General features: G+C 49.8%; 1 long non-coding RNA gene across 1 annotated transcript; it reads left to right on the top strand.

The window, feature by feature from the left end:
- The first annotated feature begins 2,218 nt into the window (after window positions 1-2,218).
- On the top strand, window positions 2,219-21,883 carry LOC144134909 (uncharacterized). Its single transcript, XR_013315296.1, has 8 exons — window positions 2,219-2,271; window positions 3,028-3,161; window positions 3,658-3,799; window positions 4,387-4,487; window positions 5,114-5,249; window positions 7,322-7,413; window positions 15,095-15,197; window positions 21,847-21,883. It is a non-coding gene; the product is annotated as an uncharacterized LOC144134909 (long non-coding RNA).
- Window positions 21,884-22,692: the final 809 nt, after the last annotated feature.

A 22,692-nucleotide genomic window follows, 5' to 3' on the forward strand; every position in this document is an offset into this window, starting at 1 on the left:
TTGGTCTCTAAAAAGTGTTCTAACACACACTCACACTGTTCACCTAAGACTATGAACTCACATCGTCAACCTGGGAGCTTTACTTAAATGCATTGCCATGCACATCCCAAAAATTGGAGGAGACACTTAAGCTCCTCCTTAAGGTTACGACGCGATAGCGTATTAAGTTAATCGTCTTATTTGCAGAAGGTCATTCTGTACTTTACATTCACAGATGGATACCACACGTGGTGCAGTGGTGCGGCGGTTAAGGGACCCGCCACTGCCCTGCGATGGCACGTGCTCCCAGCGGTAGACCTTGTGCTAGCCAGGTTTGCTCTTCCTGACCGACCAATCATTAACTGCCGCCTGCCACGGTGGATAGTTTGCTTACAATCCGGTTTGGCATATTGTGATGACGCTGCAAGGCCATGTCACCTAGCTGGCCCACCTGCCTCTTGGGTTGCTCTCTGGGCACCACCTGCCAGAGTCATGCTCGTGATTTATCAGTCACAATGTTGACAACGCCGACGCCAAACTTTCTGGGTAAAGGGGTCTTTGAAGCTATTGCGTTAAAACAAGCATGCCCGTTCGGAGTGCCCGCAGCATCAAACAGCCAAACGAAGCACTGTGGAATCCATACCAAGACACATATACGTTACGAGAACCGGGATAGCTGGCTCGCACTGCCACCGTGGACCAAATCGTGTCTGGTATACGGCCACTCTTGGCACGGTACGTCCAAGACGTGCTGGGCGAAGAGCAGATATCCCCTTCCAAATCGGCTGTTATCTTTGTCTCCTAATTAATCGTAGCTCTCGTATAACACAGCACGCTCATTTTGTTTTTTTTTTCATTTAGCCACCGGGGTAGCTCAGTGGTCACGATGCTCGGCATCTGACATGAAATAAGCCGGTTCGATTCCGGCAGCAGCGGTCGAATTTCGATGGAGGTGAAATTCTAGAGGCCCCTGTGCTCTGCCGTATTAGTGCACGTTAAAGAACCCCATTTCGTCGAAATTTCTGGCGCCCTTCACTACGGCGTCCCTCATAGTTATACGAGTCGCTTTGGTACGTTAAACCTCCTGAACCATTTTTTTTATTGTGCGCCACGGTGGCCCTCTTCACGCTAAATATGCTGTCTGTGTTTTCGTACTTGTCAATATTATTAAACGTATGAGACAATTAAGATCCCTACGCATCTATAATAGCCACGCAAAGATGGAGGCGGGATAAACTAAATAGCCCTATAATTTCCCAGTAACTGTGCTTTGTGAACATAGTTGGTTTGTAAGAAGTGGAAACAGGACATGTAATGAATGGTCGCGCCGCCGTTAAATCCGTCCTGTGCTGCTCAACTCGGCTCTTTATACCCGGCTGCAATCCATCCGTTATAACGTGGTCAGGGCGTGGCGGTTCCAATTCGGCGCAGGCGAAGAGGATAAAAATGCGCGTCAGCTGTAGATCTTGGTGTGGACTGGCTGAACCCGGGCAAAAGTTTTTTAGGCAGTTTATATAGACTTCTGTATTTAAGCCCATACAGATTTAGTATACTATTGTGTATAGACGGTCTATAGACTACGAGTAGACGGGACGAAATATCTATAGGAAGGCAAAAGAGTCTATAAGAAGTGTGTAGACTGTGTATAGACCATTTTTTAAGGAAATCAAAAACTCCAGCTGTGGTATAAATGTGTGCGCAACGCTCTACTACGGCGCAACTTTTGGCCCACTTGCAAATTCAGGATGTCGTTATAAGAGACCAATTAATTTTCATCCCATCTTCTCCCCCAGACTGATGATCGTAGCGGCAGAAGATGACGCTAGCGAGCAACGGTGCCAGACGATCACGGCAGATATTCGCAGTTTAGCGGCGCTCGTTCTAGCATCCTCTGTGCGGTATTACGTGGAAATTAATCCACTGGCTAGAGTGTCCACAGTTCTTGCTTGAGAAACACCACAGGAAATGCAGTATGCTAAGTGAAGTCCAGTACACGATTAAAACTTGCGACACAACGCGGTAGAGACGTGCTTAAGAAATTCTTAATTTGGGGGAATGCAGTGCCATAGACAACGACACGTGTTCCTTATTGTTGAACGACCGTAGGTAACCTCTTTCCATACGAAGCTGCGTGTACCCACTGACGCGCGTATGCCTGGTCTTCGCAATAAGCAACGACGCATTGGATATGGCGCCGGCAAGAGCAACAGCTGGGAAGCTGGCTTCTCTGCCCTGGACTAGGCTATCTCTGGTGCGGCCGCGTCCGGCGTTCAGGACAGATGTCGCACAGTAGTGAGTGTATTAAACTTCCTTTGCCCGCATTTTAGGATTCTAGATTTAGGGTGGTACTGGTGTACACTGATGAACTCAGTAGGAAGGTATCACATGGGTTGGACTGAACGTTTCAGCGTCGGACTCTGTGAATCAAACCTGTTCTCATTGTGCGGGAATAGCTGGGCGGAGCCGGAGTTCCCGGGCTCGAATCCTACCGCGTCGGCAGCGTTTCGATTGCGGCGAAACGCAAAGGGCGCACGTGAGCTGTGCCTCCAGGTGGCCGAAATTATTCCGGAGCCTTCCACTACCGCACCTCTTCCTTTATTCTGTCACTCTACTCCTTTCCTTACTGCGCGGGTCGGGTGTACACCGAGATATGTGAGTTATTGAGCCATTTACTTCCTCAACACCAGTTTTCATTTCCGAGGCAGTTGTATTGGGTAAAGCCTGGGATGACGGGGCAGGGCCCATGCCTGACAACACTGCTGAGGGCAGGGGGTTTCGCAAGATTTCGAATGCGACCCAGGCCCCCGGACCCTTCTGATCCGTCCCTGTCTGTAACAATCATTTCTACACGGTGAATTCCATTTGCAAGCGTAATTTCGGCCGAGAACCCTTAACAGGTATGACTGTCCAGGTTTCGTCAGACAGTGGCCACCTCCGCATTTAGATGCGTGCGGTTCGTGGAGGAGACATCCCCTTAGTGGGAACCTCCAAGATGACGTCCAGTGTTCTTGTTTTAATTTTGGTTTTGAAAATTATTTCACCTCTCAGGTGCTGGCACCTAGCTGCATTACATGGTGCTAGCGAGCAGGAGTCCAAGAAGGCTCCTGGTGGATGTTGTACAGCCGAATAGCAACCGACGTGTTCCGATGGACCCGATACGACGGCGACTGTTGCAGAAGCCGGTAAGTGTATTTGTCTTGTGCAGTTCATGCAGAAGCAGGGGTTCTTGCCTGAATTTTCTTGTAACGATCCGCCCCCCCCCACACACACACACAGGACAATGTTAGCTTTCGCAGCGATTCTAGAATGTGACAGTTAAGTCCCCTCGAAATATGACGCTTTTGGTCTCGTGCTTGAATTGGGCTGCGGAGTTTGAATGACAGAGCAAACTCCTCAAGGACCCCTGGTAGGCGGGGCCGCATGCCAGTTCTCTCTAGGCCGCTTACATTTGTTTCCTGACAGCATGAAAAAATTGCCTGTGCACACTAGAAGCTTAAGCATGTGTGAACGACTCTACTGTAGCTGCCCTTACAAAAATTTTTTTACAGTCCAAAGACTGTCCATACAGTTCTGTCTATCAAGTCAAGAGACTCTCTATAGACACCTACACAATAGTCTATATGAAATACCAATCCCATAGAATTTTGCTTAACAATGACGCGTCGACTTTTTCCGAAGCAAGCGGCGGCATCCCGTGAACTGAGATGACCCGGAGTCAAGACAAAACACAGTCGGAAGCCAGTGCCTCTGAAGTGCAGTCGTCATGTGGGTGCCACCGGAGAGCTTCAACATCGTCAACATCGAGAGAAGAAGACGCAAAGTGAGGAGCATTGCTGACGGCCTTGAGATTTTGCAGTCGCTCTCAATATGACCTGCAAGTGCATCGGTGGCGCTTTTAGCAATGGCTGTATCTGCCCGAGACGCGGGAGCGTAAATTTTCGCGGATTATTTCTTAAAGGTTCTGAATATAGCAATTTTTCTCTAGAAAAATGTGGAAATATATTTCACCTGCTTCGCACATTCGGCTGTGCGCAGTTAAATGCGTAATAAAAAATAAATTTGGGATTTCCGGCGCACACCGGAGAAGATCGCCATGTTCTCACAATTGTGGGCTTTTGTGTGCTGCTAGAAATGTTACCAGCGCATTCAAGGGATGGATCCTTGAGGTACTTGCGCGCTGTCAGTGCAAAATCAATGTGTGGCCTAAGGGCCTGTACCATAAACGCGTTTAACCTGAAGGTCTCCACCACAAAGGCATTTGGCTTCAGCCACACAATAAACTTTATGCAGGTGCGGTAAATGGAGTGCCAAGAAAACGCATGTGACATTGAAAAGTGTTTCATTTGCCGATCACGTTTATGGCGATGCTAATGCAGCGACATTTGTGTATCTTATTTTCTCCGGCAGCATCGGCTGTTTGGATGCGGGAACCGTACTTGAGCCTCCGGCAGTCGACTTACTCGTTCAGAACTACGGATCCTTCGTGCTCCTCTTGTAGGAATGGCCGAGTAAGTGTTCCAACAGTGGAATTCTTCCCTGCAGTTAATTAAAATCAAGAGAAAATAAGAAAATAGTCGCCAGGCGACAAGCTGCGACTGAAACTCGGCGGCGATACAGCAGCAACAAATATATAGTCAATAAAAGAAAAAAGAAAAGAAAGGTAGCGTTCTTTTCTTGAATAAAAAAGTAAAACGAATGAAAAGAGCATATGCAATGAACTTGGGCTTCATAAACTTGCATAAACGTGAACGCCAACAGTACTGCATCGCTAAAGGTGCAGACAATGTTCGAAAGGATTCCAAACAGTAGTACAGCATCAGCAACGGTGTCTCCAAGAAGATTTCCCAATACATGACCGTTCCCTTCATGCGACTGCCTCATCCTAACAGGTTCATCTGGAGAGCTCACTCATGCGATACAATGGGGACTATTCGGCACATATTTTAAGAGCGTTAGCTCTTACTCGTCACAATTCTCGATTTATTGGGGTCTGCGTGATGTATCCAATTTGTTATTCATTTTTGACGTCACTTGTTCAACGTCTTCCGGACGGTGGCGGCATCACTATTTTTTTGTTGTCTGGATACCGTTCAGTGGATCCTGGAAACAATGATGTGCACTGCTGCTTCTTCAGACTGAGAGGGAACCAGTGAAGAGCGGAGTCATCTGTGTGGTGGCAGACACCACCTGCAGTCATATAAGTGCCTGGACTACTGTCACCACGTGGGCGTGGTCGGTGTTGGCCAGCAGCCTCGGTGGCCGGGACGCAGGTGAGAATTACTGCCAATGGTCACGTGCACGTGCTTGGCCCCCGAGCATCTCTGCCTTGTCTTGTCTTTCCCAAGCAGCTGGCCACAGTGTAGTACAAGGCTGGTGCATATACGGTGGGAACTCTCTGTGCCACTAGTTTGTTACTGGAGGTGATTGGAATATAATTTCCTTCTGTATAAATTTGTCCACCTTATATTTTACTTTCACTCCTATAAACTGATTCTGATCCAGAATATTTTCGCCTATTTATTTGCCAAATATGTTGAAACAAGAAAGGTACACATATATGTTCGATGGCATCCCTTTTTGTTCAATTAAAGACAATAGAAGAGAGCCTCATCTGCTTATGCGTCATGAAACCCAACAACCACAAACGCATCCACACCAGAAATACAGGCAACTTAGAGTGACTACTGGTGTAACAGTCATTCGCAGACAAGACTGGAAGGCCTTTTTTCTATGCGGTGCACCTTCCCCGATTTGTGCCACGCATTCGGAATGATAGATTTTCGCAATCACATTTAACGTTTCGGGCAGGAATCTCCAGCTTTGGACCAGCGGCAAAAAGGCAGAGAAGTCCTGGGTTTTTCGCACCTTTGAAACAACGATCTCACAACATCTCATATTACCGTAAAAAATGCTAGCTTTGTCCTGAATCTTGGCATAAATGTGGTCATTCTGGTCAAGATTATCGTTGTACTGGTACTGACAAGAAGGGCTAGGGTTAAAATGTGCGTTTTTTTGCGCCAGAAAATGGCTACCGCCAGGCACTGTTCTTTGTCACAACTTTGGCCTTCGTGCGTTAACTTTTAAGGTCGAACCAGCCTTTCTTCGGCGTAGCTTCGGCGTCTCGGTCACTAGCGTCGCTGAAGGCGAAATTCCTGCGATTGCAGCAAGGCGACGCAGGGAGACGCAGATATCTGGCGAGGGCAGATCTCAGCGTCGCCGCTGGAAATACCTCGTAGGTGGGGATTGGTGGGGACCAATGACCACGCATTAACAGCGACATCCGAGATTTACCTCCGCCTCTTATCAGCCGTGCCCCTTCGGTACCCGTGCAATTGTCCCCCTTGCCACTGTAGTAGATTATTCAACGCTAAGAGGATTCACTACAGACAAATAATTCAGGGGCTTTGTCCACGATCCCCCTCAGTCCGGAGACGCCAGTCCGTACGCCCTCATGTGTTTGGCCGCCTTCTCCTGTGGGCGCAGAGTTAAAAAGTTAGTAACAGCGATAAACGATGCCTTGTGGTTTCTCATTTAGAGTGAACCGAGTTATAGAGTTTTGCATTTGATGTTAAAAACAAATATTTCTAATCTATTTCTTTAGGCCGCCGGAACTGTAGTACAGTAAATCATTATTCGGCCCGTATTAATCTGAAAACCGAGATAATTTGATTTGCCGTGGGGTTCCTACCCAAGCGTATTGCGTCAGACTTTCGTTAAATAGCACACTGTAGGGCTCGCATCAACAGGCGCCCAGAGCACCACCGAGTTGAGGTAGTGCGTGCTGGACTGGCGATCGTCCAGATATCATCGTTCGCTGTGCTGTGCTGGTATGTGCTCGACAGCATGCGTGACGACCATCGGAAGAAATAATCCCGACATACCCGCCAGCATCTGACCACGAGTGAGGAATGGGAGGTCCTACTGCTCTCGACGGACCCGGCCAGGCAAAATATCACCACTAACTGGGCCGCCTATGGCATGGAACTCTGTGAACTCACGAACGTAGACTGCAGTGGGGCTGAGCGGGGACCCAGGGTCCTGCGTGTTCAAAATCCCTTCGTCATTGCATAGAGTATGTGATGGAATTCCGAAAAAGCTTCGTTGCTGCGTAGTTTTCTCGCAAAAGCACATGACTATCATCGCCAAGCTTCTCGGCGCATAATTTTTTCACGATGGTAGGTTTTTTGGCTAGTTTTTGGCGGCCAGTTGATAATTTTCAGATTAAATTCACGGTGTTGTACTTTATTGCGTTTTCAGCTGATAGTATAGTTTTTATGCTGTGCAGACCCCTGAATCACCCTTCCTTTTACCATAGAAAGCAAGTTCGTCCTTATTCTTGCAGTGATGGCACAGGAGAGCACCTGAGCAGCCAAGAAAGCAGAGGCCTCTCTTTGGATCTGGTAACAAGGCAACACCCACCCGGATACGTCACTGGTGTGTCCCTCTCCTGTCTCTTATTTGGTGATGTCTGTTCCGTTATAACCAGAACTGAATGTGGGAGACAGAACGCTCAGCGTTATCACAAAGTGAGCAACCGTGGGCCACTGGGAGTGAATGGATTATTTCAAGCTTCCTGTGCTACATTTTCTTGTGAGATGTTGAAAAGAGTTTTATGTTTTATCACATCTGTACAGACAAAATTCCAATAAGGAGGGGCGTCAGGCAAGGCGACACGATCTCGCCAATGCTCTTCACCGCCTGTTTACAGGAGGTATTCCGAGTCCTGAACTGGGAACAGTTGGGGATAAGAGTTAGTGTAGAATACCTAAATAATGTGCGATTCGCAGATGACATTGCCTTGCTAAGTCACTCAGGAGGTGAACTGCAAATCACGATCAATGAGTTAGACAGGAAGTGCATAATGGTGGAAATTAGACCGCTGAGAAATAGGCTGGGAAATAGACAGTCTGATTTCCTTCGTGTAATCGGGCATATGAAGCGTGCGCTGCTTCGGTGTTCCCTGCACCATGGTGGACGCCCGGAAGATTAGTGCCCGAAATTCCGCCAAAGTGGTGCGATGGCACCAAGAAAAGCAGAATCGTCGTCGGGGTCAGCTCGGTTGTTCTCGATAGGAGCACGAGACAAACAGTCGGCATCACTGTGCTTCCTACCAGACTTATAGACGATGGTGACATCGAATTTCTGAAGTCGAAGGCTCCAGCGTGCAAGCCGTCCCGAGGAATCTTTCAGGTTCGCCAGCCAACGCAGCGAGTGGTGGTCGCTGACGACCCTGAAATGGTGGCCATATAGGTACGGGCGAAATTTTGTTACTGCCCACACAATGGCCAGGCATTCTTTTTCGGTGGTGGAATAGTTCGCCTCAGATCGTGACAAGGTGCGGCTCGCGTATGCGATTACGCGTTCGAGACCATCCTGCAACTGCACAAAGACCGCACCAAGGCCGATGTTGCTGGCGTCTGTGTGTAGTTCAGTGTCGGCTGACTCGTCGAAGTGTCCAAGGATTAGCGTACATTGGAGACGAATGCGGAGGTCTTCAAAGCCTTGCTGTTGCTCCAGGCCCCAGAGGAATGGTTCGGAATCTTTCGTGAGTCGCGTGAGGGGCTCAGCGATCTGGGAGAAGTTCTGCACAAAACGCCGATAATAGGCGCAGAGACCCAGAAAGCGGCGCACGCTGCGCTTATCGGCGGGCACAGGAAAAGCAGCCACGACAGCATTCTTATCGCGGTCTGGGCTAACCCCTTTAGCGCTCACGATGTGGCCCAAAAACTTCGAAAGCGAAGTGACACTTTTGGGGCTTCAGGGAAAGACTGGCCGACCGAATTGCTTTGAACACAGCGCGCAGGCGTCTCAGGTGCTCTTCGAACGTGTCAGAAAAGATGCCAACGTCATCCAAGTACACGAGACGGGACTGCCAAATATTTGAGATCGGCAAGAACGGTGTCCATCATCCTCTGGAAGGTTGCAGGAGCTGAGCACAGGCCGAAAGGGAGCACCCGGAATTCGTACAGACCGTCCGGGGTAATAAAAGCGGTCTTTTCCTGGTCGCGTTCATCCACCTCGATTTGCCAATAGCCGCTTCGTAAATCTAGCGATGAGAAGTACTTGGCGTGGCACAGCCGGTCCAGGGAGTCATCAATACGCGGGAGAGGATAAACATCCTTTTCAGTGACTTTGTTTAAACGTCTGTAATCAACGCAGAACCGTAGGGTTCCATCTTTCTTTGCCACTAGAACAACAGGTGACGCCCACGGGCTCGTCGACGGCTGTATCACGTCGTCCTTGAGCATTTCTTGAACTTGGCGGCGATTGGCATCGCGCTCCTTCGAAGAGATGCGGTAGGGCGGCTGACATAACGGCCGTTGGTTGGCGTCAACTATAATTCGGTGCTTTGTGAGCGGTGTCTGCCTAACCTTGGAGGTCGAGGCAAAGCAGTCGCAGAAAGACTGGATAACGCTTTCCAAGCAGCGTTTCTGGTTAGTTGGGAGGTTTGGGTTCACGTCAGTGTTTACGGGAGTGCTCGGTTCCTCCACTGATGCCGGGGCTCCGGACAAAGCGTGCTGTCCCGCGAATTCGCTGAGTTCCTCGAAATACGCAATAGCTGTTCTGCCAGGCAAACACTGAGGTTCACAACCAATATTGGTCACCAAGAGTTCGGTTCGGCCCTTGTTCAGTTCAACAATTCCTCAAGCAACACAGACTTGCCGACCATGTTCGTTTCAGCGATGCCACGAATTTTGGTGCTGTTATCGCACTATAGAGTAACAAACATGCTGGATCTTGATGGGATCAAAACGTGGTTGTCACAGACGCATAACTTAGCCTTGCGTGGCTCGGTATCGTCGTCGACAGGACCTTGGGTGGAAAACGACACGATTAGCTCCTGGAGGTTGATAACGGCACCGTAATCTTGAAGGAAATCCAAACCGAGTATGAGGTCTTTGGAGCACTCGGGTAACACAGCAAAGCAACCAGGGAAAGTAATGCCGCGGATCTGGATTCGCGAAGTGCAGACACCGGTCGGAGTTACCACGTGGCCACCAGCTGTCCGGATCTGCGGCCCAGACCAAGGGGTCAGAACCTTCCTCAAGACCGTGACTATAACCATCTGCTCATTACCGAAAAATCGGCGCCGGTATCCACGAGTGCGGTAACGTCGTGGTTGTCGGCGGATACCGGAATTTCGGCGGAGGCCAGTCGGTCGCAGCGCATCGTCGAGGTCGTCGGGTCCGGTCGTCGTCGGTCGGAGCGTCGCGGCGAATCGTCGGGTGGAGGCTCTTGACTCGGTCCAGTAGCGGCAGCCCTACCCCTGGAGGACGCAGTCTTCAGTTTTCCCGACGTGGGGACGTACCTCTGACCTCGCCAGAGGATGACGGGCGGCCGGGCGAAGAGAACCGCCTTGGGGATGGCGATCGCGACTGGGGTCGCTGCGAGGTGGAAGATTGCACGTTTTCAGCCAAGTACTGTTCGATACCCGTGGTCTTTCACCGTAGCGTGGTCGAGGTGCGTCAGGTGAAAAACCCCTTAAACCCATCCTGCGGTAGGGGCAATGGCGGAGGATGTGGCCGGGCTCTCCGTAGTGGTAACAGAGCGGCCGATAGTTTGGCGTACGCCAAACGTGCGCTTTGCTCACGGGAGGCCTGAACTCCTGCGGCACGGAGGGTGCTATTGCGATTGGCTCCTGCAGGTATTGCACAGGAGCGATGGGAGAAAAGGCTCGCATCGCTGGCCCGGGACTTCGTAGCGCCTCGCTGTACGTCATAACGGAGGGCGCCGGGTGTGGAGCTGGGGTGGCTGCACAACTCGTCGGATTTCTTCGCGGACCACATCCGTAAAGGCAGCGACGCTGACCTGTGGAGCTTCAAAGCAAAGTTTCGCCAGTTCCTCGCGCACAAGGCTTCTTACAAACTCTCGAAGGTCCTCGGGGGGCAGCGATGTAGGCGCGTACTGGGACTGGGAAGCGGCTGATACAGTAGCCTGACGTCCGTAGTGGGCGCCCTGTTCCTGTAAAGAGCGCTCGATACCCATTGCCTCCTTGGTGAATTCGGACACTGTTCGTGGCGGGTCACGGACCAGTCCGGCAAACAGCTGCTCTTTTACGCCACGCATTAAGTGGCGTACCTTCTGGGCTTCGGGCATAGCAGGGTCGGCCCGATTGAACAGCCGGGTCATGTCCTCGATGAACATCGCGACGCCCTCGTTCGGCTGCTGTGATCTCGAGCGCAGGGCGATTTCAGCTTTCTCTTTTCTTTCGCTGCTGGTAAATGTCGCTAGCAGCTCTCGACGAGAAGCCTCCCAGGTGGTAAAGGATGCTTCGTGGTTCTCAAACCACGTTTTGGTCGAGTCCTGCAGCGCAAAGTAGACGTTGCGCAGCTTGCGCTCGCCGTCCCACTCATCGAAACCCGCCACTCGGTCAAACCTGGCCAACCAGTCTTCGACGTCCTCGAACCTGTCCCCGTGGAACGGTGGCGGCGATCGAGGTGCGTCAAGGACAAATGGCGGTGTATTCCCGGAGTGCTGACTTGTCTGGCTAGCCGCGGTGGATTTCACGGCCCTTATCGGCGCTGTCAGTTGGTCGAACTTGGATTGTAGGCCTCGCAGGCGGCGGCTCGCCTTGTGGTCTGGTGTTGTAGCCACGCGTTGAGAGCTGACGTCAAAGGTGTCCTCGAAGTCAGCGTACATGGGCCGTGACCCAGCACCTCCACCAAATTAGTCACTGAGAAACGGTTGACGTAAGCAGGGCTGGTTTACTTGCTTTAATTAGACGCGCAAGACGTTGGAACGCGCAAGGCAGAAGGCAGCACGAGAGATAAAGACGAAGCATCTAGCCCCGAGATGAGTCAAGGCTTGCCAACTGCCAGGAAATGCAGTTTAGCCTTATGGCGCCACTAAAGTAGTTAGTAGCGTAGCAATATACAAAGCGAAAGATGCCGGCGTTCACTGTGTTCATTGGCGTTGACAACGTTCTAGACGCCGATGGCTTTGAGGAAAGGAAGGGCGCATGACTGGCTCCCTTGATATGCGGACGCCTCATTCGTGCTTTGATACATGTGGCGGTAGTGAGAGAGAGATGTGGCCTTAATGCATTAGCGCTGACAGCGTTGTGGCTGACATGCGGCACTATTATAATAGACTGCTGTGTCTGCTGTTCTCGCTCATGAAAATTGAGATTGTGATACCCTTATAACGTCTTTCATATTACCGGGTCTTCGTAGTAGTTCACAAAGCGAATTTACGAATTTTTAGGCCTAACTCTACTGGCTTCTATATTGTAAGCTTGACAACATGTGGCTCAAGCGTTGTTTCCTGGAATTTTATTTCCCAATTATATGTGTCGCCGAAGGAGTATCAGATTTAGTAAAACGTATTACAATAATGTGGTTTACTGCTGAGAGGCCTAAAATATGAATACCTCATACTGCATGCTCTAGCACGTCATCGCGTCTGAAAAGCCATTAACATATATAACGACTTCGTCTCATCTGCTCCCGTTTCGCCACCGAACCATGTCACTGTTTCTCTGCCCCATGTCTTGGTATGACCTGTTCGCTCAATTTTTAAAGCGTTAGTGGCGATTGTTTTCTCATTTATTCTAAGCTTGATACGCCTTCACGCCAAAAAATTGCACTTCCTAGGAATGAGCGAGCGGCGCGTTTCTTGGCATGCTTGACAGCCTTTAGCCCCCCCCCCCCCCCAACCGGCTCCTAATACCTATTTCAGTTTATATCATCCAAGCGTCCTAAATGGGTGTCGCAGTTCACGACTCCCAGAACGAGTGTTGGGATCTCGCTCAAGACGGGCAAAACATATGACACATTTTTCGTAGTTGCGTAGTGTGCATTAGAATAGAATCAGAAATGCAGCACACTGGGGAGTGAAAGACAGTGGACCCAGTATTGGAATAGAATCATAATTGGATTAAATTCGTAAATAATGCATTTTATGTGCATCAGTGTAATTTATCACCCCCTACATTTTTAAATACTGAAACGAATTCTGTTGCTTGTGCCCCGGTTTTTCCGGCTACATTTGGAACAGAATCATCATTGGAATAAATGCGTAAATAGTGCAATTTCTCTGCATGAGTGTAATTTATCGCCCCTGAATTTTTTAAATACACAAAAGAATTCTGTTGCTTGCGTCCCAGATTTCCCGGCTACATCTTTGAGCTCCCAATTGCTTTCAATGATAAGTGTTTGCATCCTCGCACCAGACCTGACTGACATGATTATCACAGTGCAAATTGTACTTCATGACAAATACTGCTGCCCCTAAAGCTTTAAAAGCCCACGCTTAACACGTAACTGTCTAGGAAGGGTGACAGGTTGTCGACTACAACCACCTGAGATCCGGAACAGGAAGTATTAGTATAAAAAGAAGATAGCCTTACTAGTATACGGAAGAAGCTTGACTTATGATGCAATGGAATGCTTTTCTACAACAGTTGAACCCAGCGTTCCTCTGATGTATGAGCAACGTAAGAAACAGAAGCTGTATGCTAAGACATAATGCCTCCTGTGAACAGTTCTGTTGTTGAGGTGTTGCGATTGTTTTCCGCAACTGGTCAGTTCACGATTGCCCGCGTCGAGTCCTTCGGGAGGGTTTTACTCCAGCTGACGTTAGTGATTATATCAGATAGCCCAAGTAATAAACTAAAAAAGCATGTGCTTACAACTGCACCAACCCACTCTTCGGGGCCTATGGTAATAAAAAGCAGTGTTAACCGCGATAGTCTGAAGTATGCTTCGATACTCTCTGAAACTTTCGCGAGGTGATTGTATAGGGAAGTTAGGCGTGATATCCTCCAGCAGAATCGGTCATTTGGATGTGGCAACCCGCCCCGAGTCCTGATTAGCCGGCTTCCTCCGAGGAGTTTCATCCTTCATTGTTAATTGATTAGAGTACAGGAAAAAACGTTGGACTCATATGCTGCGCTTATGAGTTCACGCGATAGCGTACACCGTTTGGGGCGTCATTTTATTATTAGATTATAAGATTCATAATACAGCGACGATATACACCGATACTTCGCATCACCAAACATTGGCTGGTAATTCTTTTTCATTTTTTTATTTATTTCGCCAGTTACACACTCTAAATGTTCTTATTTCGCATCACCAAGCATTGGCGTTTCATTCTAAGCATTTTGACGCCTTTAAAATGAATGTTAAACTTGGTTTCATGAAAGGCACCGGTGCAGTCTCGCCTATTTAAGGGAAGGGATAAAGGAGGGACTGAGAGAAGAAAGGAAGAGGTGCGGTAATGGAGAGATCCAGAATAATTTCGACCACCTGGGGATCTTTAACGTGCATAGACATCGCCCAGCACATGTGCGCCCTTTGCGTTTCGCCTCCATCGAAATGTGGCCGCCGTGGTCGAGTTCGAACCCGGGAACTCCGGATCAGTAATCGAGCGCCCTAACCACTTAGCCATCACGGCGGGACCCATTAAACCCCCATTTTTCCAGTTTTTTTTCTTCATTTCTTTATTAATCAATTATTTAGATCACACCAGTCAATTATCAATCACTACAACCAACAATTAACATGCAACAATTTTTACTGAGCTTTCGATTATTTCCGACACGCGTTGCCCACTGTTACTACGCCGATGGCTTTTCGACCGAACGAACTGTGTACGCTATCGGCTAATAGAAAAGTAGACGTGAATTCAGCGATTTACAAAATTCAGTGAATTCACTAATTTCAGTGATCAGCCTACTGAATTCAGTGAACAAAATTCAGTGAATTAAGCCCACAGGTGCACACTTCTTTTCGGAATAAATAGAACGGCAGCACCTTCCTTTTTCGCGTAAAATGCATGAAGGAAGGTGATGCTGATTATGGATTTTTATGGCGCTTGGGCAGCTATGGCTAAAGAGCGCCATGTCACAAGGTATTTTTTCTTTTTCTCAAGGTGGGGTCAAAGACCCTTTTCCCAAGCATTTCACCCTAAATAAGCCGAGCACCAAACCAGGCGAAAGCTTGTACCCATTGTATCACCGGTGGGTACCCGGCGGCACTGGGGATCGAACACCGCACCTCCCGCATACGGCATGAAGGAAGGAAATATGAAGTCGAGAATTACTGTGTGATCCTTGAGAGATATTCGGTGGTCCCTTCGCACAAGTTGCTTATACTATTTTTTTCTCTTGCAGCACCGGCTATTTGGATTCGGCATCATTGAACAGTGCTGCTTTGGCGGCTTCTTCGTCCTGAACTAGGGGTGCGTGCCTGAGCCCCTCCTGAAGTTGCGGCCGAGTAAGCATCCATACTTCAATGTGATCTGTCCAGGCAGAATCCTTTGTTACCTTTGCTAAGTTCTTCCCCAATGGTCGCGAAAACAGCGATGATTTTAAGTCAGCTTATGCTCTGCAGACTTGTTTTTGGACACTAAGGACAAAATCAGAGAGCTTTGCTAAACTTGAAAAGTGCTGGTGGTTTAGCATTCCTAAGCGCGAAATATTCCGCGAAAGCTGCATTCGCAGGCGGGCACCACTGCCTGAGGGTGCGACTGAGCTGTCCAATGATCCAGGGAGTCAGTTATGTAGTACCTCTCATTCCCTCATAGCCTGAGTCGTTTGGGGACGTTAAACACTAAACAACCATTCCTTTCCTCAAAAATCATCGTCCTCTATAACGTTGCCAATGCGCCAATGAACTCGTTGAACGCCGACGGCCTATTCCATACTTCTTAGCTGCAAGACCATCACAGTATGCTCAGTTTATCTCAAATCACATCTTAAACTCACACTTTAGACCATATCTGATAGCACGAGATTTTAGTGCACACTCTCGTCAATGAGGAAGCCGGGGGCAGTAGAGGTGAAGTCATGGAATATTATACTTTATCCAAAAACATATGCTTCCTATATACACGTAAACATTGATACCGTCCTTCAAGTTCATGCAAAATGTGTTGCCCGGATGTATGTTTTTGATCACAGAGTCTTTGTCCATCTTTATCACCGAGTTCCTTTATCACAGAGTGTGTTTATCTATCATGCATCAATCGTTCACTGAGCAAATCTGCTGCCCATACGACACCTCAGCTGGATGACCGTTAAAACCGAAGGTGCCGTTGTTTCATGGCTCGACTGACAAGTGTCCATTATCCTTTGACCGGTGCAAATTCTGTACGGTTATAACGAAATCACAAAGGCAATGTCGGAGTGCCCACAAGACTGTCGGCAATCCGCCAGCTGCTAGCATGTCGTCTTGAAGGGCTTGAGCCATACGCGTCACGTCGGGTCGCGGTGTGAGTTCCATTTGTGGCTGCGTAAGCGGGAAGGGTTGAGGGGATCTTCTACAGGGTGCGCTACATGCGAAAACCTTGTGTTCTTTCTTGGCGTTTGCCGACGCGCGATCTAACGTTCTGCGCATGCGCACCATCGGAGTTTATTGCCAAACATCCGGCTCAACCTCTGGCCTAATTTCAACGCTTTTCGAACGGCGGATTTTGCATCCAAACATCTTAGAATACAACCAAAATAGTAACTCTCATCCTGAGGGCAATATTTAATCATTTTCGCACAGGTAATTGTTGGTTAAACAGGATAAAAAGGAGATTGAAAAATTGATCGTTTTGGAGAGAAACTTGTGGCGGACTGGGTAGCAGATTTGTAGGCGTACGTAACATAGGGTAGAATGAGGTCTCAGATCATGTGGTTGGCAGCAATGTACATCACCAGCATGTCGCCCAGAGTGCAATTAAATCGTCCAGTTAGACCATTTCTTTGCGGTTGGGAGGCTGCACAAGTCCGATTAATGATATTGCACTCGGCGAGTAGAGCTTTAACGACGTCAGACAAGACACGTCCTCCGTCACTGAAGGGTTCACAAGGAGCACCGTGGCGAAGTATAAAGCGCTGCATAATGAAGGACGCAGTTTCTGCATACTGGGTCAGGTGACCAATGGCAACAATGACCCAGTGGTTGCCAGCAGCGGTGTACGGCAGAGGTCGTATAAATCGATGCCAACATGGTCGAAGGGGCGAGGAGAACAATGTATTGGCTGCAACTCTCCAGCAGAGCGATGAGGCAGTTGCTTAAGGCTTTGGCTGCACGGGCAGGAGCGGACGTACTTCAGTATGAATTTATACATGCCTCGCCAGTAGTACCGGAGACGGATGCGAGCGTACGTCTTGATGACTCCCGCGTGGCCGTATTGCGGGTCAGCGTAGAAACAGGTGAAGATTTGGCACTGGAGATGTCGGGGAATGACAAAAGGCCATTTCCGTCCATCTGAGTTATAGTTGTGCCGATAGAGTACATCATCGCGAATTGTAAAATTTGAAGCTTGGCGACGAACGGCTTGGGATGGTGGAGGCTTAGATGGGTCGGAGATAAAGTCAAGAAGAGAAGCAATTCACTCATCTTTACGCTGCCCGGAAGGCATGTCACAGGTGGTGAGCGAAGGTGCATATGATTCGAGGGCCGAAAGGCTGGCAAACTCGGCCGGTAGGGCGGAGCCGGACAGGGCATCAGCGTACTGATGCTTGCGGCCCGACCGATATACGACACGTTTGTTATATTCTTGGAGACGGAGATCCTATCGAGCAAGGCTACCGAGGGATCTTGTAGTGAAGCACGCCAACTTGGGGCATGATGCTCAGTGGACGGCCTTCGAGATAAGGTCAAAACTTTCCAAGGACCCAGAGAATAGCCAAGCACTCGAATCCAGACTTCCGTTGGGCGACCACAGCCCCGAGGCGCCACTGGCGTCCGTGTGTACTTCGGTTGGGGCTTGAGGGCCGAAGTGACGCGAGATGGGTGGTGCCGTGAGGAGACTGCGCAAGTTGTTATAGACGTCGTCGCAGGCGGGCGACCAACTCGAAAAATCCACATTGCTGCCGAGAAGCTGAGTTAAAGAGGCAACAATGGCCGCAAAGTTTCGAATAAAACGCCGAAAATAGGAACAGAGGCCTAGGAAGCTGCGCAGTTCCTTATGCAAGTAGGTTTTGGAAACGCAGTCAAAGCACGAAGTTTGGCGATGTTGGGGCGGAGGCCCTCTTTTGACACAACATGGCCTAAAATTGTCAGCTCGTTAGCAGCAAAGCGACACTTTTTTAAGTTCAGTTGAAGGCCGGCGTCCGTAAGGCATGTTAAGAAGTGATTCAGCCGGGACAGATGAGTCGCAATATCGGGTTGAAATATCATGACGTTGTCGAGATAACACAGGCAAGAGTTCCTTTTCACACCGCCCAGAATGCTGTCCATCATGCGCCCAAAAGTAGCTGAGACGTTACAGAGGCCAAAAGGAATGACGTTAAATTCATACAGGCCATCAGGAGTCACCAATACAGCTTTAGGGTGATCGTCGGCTGCCATGAGGACCTGTCAGTACCCAGAGTGTAAAGCGAGAGCAGAGAAGAGTTCCGCTCCTTGAAGGCAGTCCAGAGCATCATCAATGCGGAGAAGAGGGTAAAGAGTCCTTTGCGTTACCTTATTCAGGCTGTGGTAATCAACACAGAAACGAATATAGCCATCTTTCTTCTTCACGTGGACCAGGGGAGAGGCCCAAGGACTGTGTGAGGCTTGAATCATGCCTCTGTGAGGCATTGTGCCAACTTGGTCTTGACTAACTTGGCGCTCACTGGCGGAGACGCGATGTGGGCGCTGACGTTGAGGGGCGTGGTCACCGGTGTCGATGTGGTGGGCGACAGTCGACGTGCGGGTCAAAGCGGGTTGGTGTGAATCGAATGAGGAACGAAATTGATGAAGGAGCGCGAGAAGTTGAGTGCGTTGAGGTGCAGCAAGAGAGGCGTTGATGGAGGGAAGGAAAACGTCTGGAGGCGAAGTGTCGAGTGCAGGAACCGGCCAGCTGAGGGTATCTACTGCGAGGGACTGCGAATCGTCAGTTTCATTGCGGTAGAGATTGAAATCAGTTATCTATGCGGTACCGAGACACTCACCGCGACGCACAGCGGACGCATATGTAAACGGATTGGTCACGAACAACATGCTAAGGCCAGCTGACCGGGTGAAGATGGTGTAAGGTGTGGACAGGTACTTGCGGCACAGAAAGAGGGGCGATGGTGTAAAAAGTATGTTGCCGTCGCGAACAAGGTGAGATGTGATGGGCACAATTACGAACAGAAGAACAGGCAGGCATGTTCAGTGTCTTCGGAAATGACAGCTTTGGCAGCAGCAGCAGAATGGGAATCGGCAGACGAGGAACTGCTGAACGCAAAGAAATCGTTCAGCACGAGCACAATCGATGACTGCCTTATGGCTCGACAGGGAGTGCCAGCCCAAGAGTATTTCTGGAGAACAGGTTGGCAAAATGATGAATTCAATCACGTAGAGTGTTTCCTGAATATCGACGTGAGCCGTTCGTCGCTAACAGCGGAAAAACCTGCGCTCTTGCAGTGCGCAGCAAGAATCCAGAAAGTGGGTCGTCACTTTTCGCGAGGAGCGACAAAAAGAGGCGGCCATGGCAGACACAGTAGCACCGGTGTCGACAAGCGCCAGAACAGAAACAATCTCTACGGAAAGGCGTGCAGATTGGCGGCAGTTAATTGAGGCGTTGGACATTTCGCTTATGGCGCAGTTCTCGCCTCAGGAACTGCGGCGTGTAGTTTTCATCTTGCGAAAGATTCGGACGCCGGCGCGGGGTAGAAAGGGAGCGGCAACGAGGAAAAGGTGAGCACTGGGTGGAGAAGGCATTGTGATCGGGTGAAAGCGGGCGACTCTGTGGCAGCTCGGCTTGCGGTGATTATTCACTCGGAGGAGGCCAGTAACCGGCATCTGGGGAGATTGGCGCATGACGACGGCAAAGCCAGGCCAATGGCCAGGCAGTCCGCAAGAGTATCAAATAGGCCGATTGTCACTAGTACGTCAGGGATTGGCAAATTGTCGAAGTGGTTGCAAAAAAAGCCGTCGTAGCGTGAGAAACTTGAGGCACAGACGCTTGAGGCGGAGTGCAGTTTGGGCGGTAGTTAGGCGGCCATCGCCGTGCGACGGCGGCAGCGTAGGTGAGGGGTGCAGCGACAGGTCGGGCGGCGGCTGTGCTGGTGCGGGAGGAGGGACCGGTGGAAGGGCCTCAGCCCCTTGTTCGCTGATGGCAGTGGCGCGAGGCTATAAACACGAGGCTATAACTACTCGGCTATAAACATCAGTCTCGATCTCCTGCGTGCGTTCTGCATTTCCCCGTTTAATTTCATTCTTTCTTTTTGTTTACTTCTTCCGTCCTTATTCATTTTAATTTCGTCCAGGAATTAGTTACCTGAAAAACTCTATGTGCCCCGAATTCTTGGCCACACCCCCTATGTGGGCATGTGCCATAGTATGAGGACAACAAACACCTCGTTTCATGTACTCACCCACTCGTATCATGTGAGCCAGTCTTCAGCGCCATGATCGTCAGGACCGCATAAGAATGCTCCCGAGGGAGCCGAAAAAGAGGACTGGTGAGCCCACCTGCATGGCTTGGTGGTCGGCGGCTTCGAGCATATAAGATATCGCGGGTTATTGGCGCGTCCAGGCTTCTGAGACCACCACTGCCAACAGTTGTTAGGATTCGGGTAGCAGCATCCCACAGCTTACACGAGATATTAGGAAGCAGGTAGCCTGGTCGGGCCAGAGAAGGGACAAGGAGGATCGGGGACGAGGTTAAGAAGGGAAAACAAGGAAGACCTCATACAAAGACCGTTTACATACTGTACAGGTGAGAGCAACGGAGAGTGTCTCGCAGTAAAGGGAGCTTCTTAGCGGTCGGGAGTGTCTCAGCAAAGACTGTTTACATATTCTACAGGTGAGAGAAACTGAGTGTCTCGCAGTAAAGGGAGCTTCTTAGCGGTCGGGAGTGTCTTAGCAAAGACTGTTTACATACTCTACAGGTGAGAGCAACTGAGAGTGTCTCGCAGTAAAGGGAGCTTCTTAGCGGTCGGGAGTGTCTCAGTAGCTCGTTAAGTACCCATCGTATTCCCCAGATCCCTGGCTGGGGAATACAGTTCGAATAATGATGTCCAATCAAACCTGCAGATGATGACACTGATCGTACCGCCCACGGCAGGGACGGTGCTGATGTTCTCTCGCAGCTCGGTCGATGGAAAGAGTACAAGACCCGGTCACGTTGGTGTAAACACAGCCTCCAGGTGGGCGCGCATGTGAGTCCGGAATGCGCCCATGTAGCCCAGGAATGCACGCACGTGACACAGGAATGCGGGCCCATGTGGGACAGGAATGTCGGGCTGTTTCCCAGTAGGGGTTCAAGAGCTTGCACTTCCTCGTCTGATGACCGGAACGCAGAACCTCTGCTGAAGGCGCAGCTCTCCGTCAATTTTCAACACCAGCGTGACTGATGAGAACAATGCTCGGTTCGTCGACCCGATGGCATGCTCGACCACATGGGGACGCCATTGTCGTCGCTGCTTCAGACATTCTTGCAGCCACGATTCTTACAGAAGGATCAATAGGCTTCTCGTTGGTCTTCTGGAAATCCGGGTCGGGGAGTCCGCGTCTTTGTTCATTTGGAGTGGAAGCCACGCCAGGTATAACAGGGTCGGTAGCGTGCGGCTGCGCAGGCCCAGGGCGGTACGAGGATGTTAAACTGAACAGGACTTGTCGGGCTAGTTGGTTGATCATAATGCAAAAAAGACGAACTGCGCAACAAGAACAGTGTGTGTCTGCCTCCCTTTCGTCCGTGTTCTTGTTGCGCAGTTCGTCTTTTTTAAACTGAACCTCCACCAAACGTAACGGGGCCTTGGTTTAAGCTCAGGCGGCGGCGAAAGCACGGTGGCGACAGAGTCTCTCGTCTGTTCAGGTCAGCAGGCGCTCGCTCTGTGCGATGGCAGTGTGGCTAGGATGATACCCTTCTTCTTCACAATATTTACCAGAATTTGTTATGGCGTATTTTGAAACGCTACATCACTGCGCAACTTTGCTGACTCAGTTTTTCCCACTGCAGGGGCTGCAACTGCCTCCCGTCAGCTTCACCTTGGCAGGTACTTGGCCAACTCTGCCAAACTTTGTAAATTCACTCGGCAGGGGCAGCTGTCAGTACATCTCCAGCTGCACTGTAATAACTCTGACAATGCATTTGTAATGCGTAACACGTTTCCAGCAACCAGACCTCTAACGTTCTCCTTCTTTTCAGCAGCAACACACATATCCACACATATATCCATACTTCACTTTGCCGTATCTGGCAAGACCTTCACCATTGATGTCGATTGAAATGATCGGGGCACCTCATGATCACTGTACGTAGGTAGGCGGCTTGTAAGGATGGAGGTGGTATGCCCTAAAACCCCAAAGCGCAGATTTTCATGTGTAATAAGTGACACCAATACCGCTCAACTTGGTCAGGCGAACACGCCGTCAGCATGGGAACCGGGAGCAGCTATACACAAACTATTCCCTAGGAGCTCGACGCACCAAAGAGTGCAACGATGTATCCACACAAAATGTTGCGTTCGAATTGTCGTGCTTCACTTGTGCAGTGCATGGGGTGCACAGTTTATGACGCACCATCCCTGATGCCAGCGATGTTGTAAGAGCTGCACTTTGCCTCTACACATACGCGAGGGCATGCCAGCTGCAGCGCAACTTTGCTCTCGTGTTGCTCTCTTCGCGACCTTCATCTCCTCGGCAGTAAACCTGCGCTGTTTTGGTAGTTGTGTTCCGATGCTGCCATCCTAATCATCGCGACGATGACCTCATTTTGGTCCTACAATGAAAAGGAGTTTTTATGTGTCCTATGGGAGCCGCCCTATCAAAACAAAACAGAAGGCTTTCTGTCGTCGGTACAGTA

Source organism: Amblyomma americanum, chromosome 5, assembly GCF_052857255.1.
Source record: "Amblyomma americanum isolate KBUSLIRL-KWMA chromosome 5, ASM5285725v1, whole genome shotgun sequence".
NCBI lineage: Eukaryota > Metazoa > Arthropoda > Arachnida > Ixodida > Ixodidae > Amblyomma > Amblyomma americanum.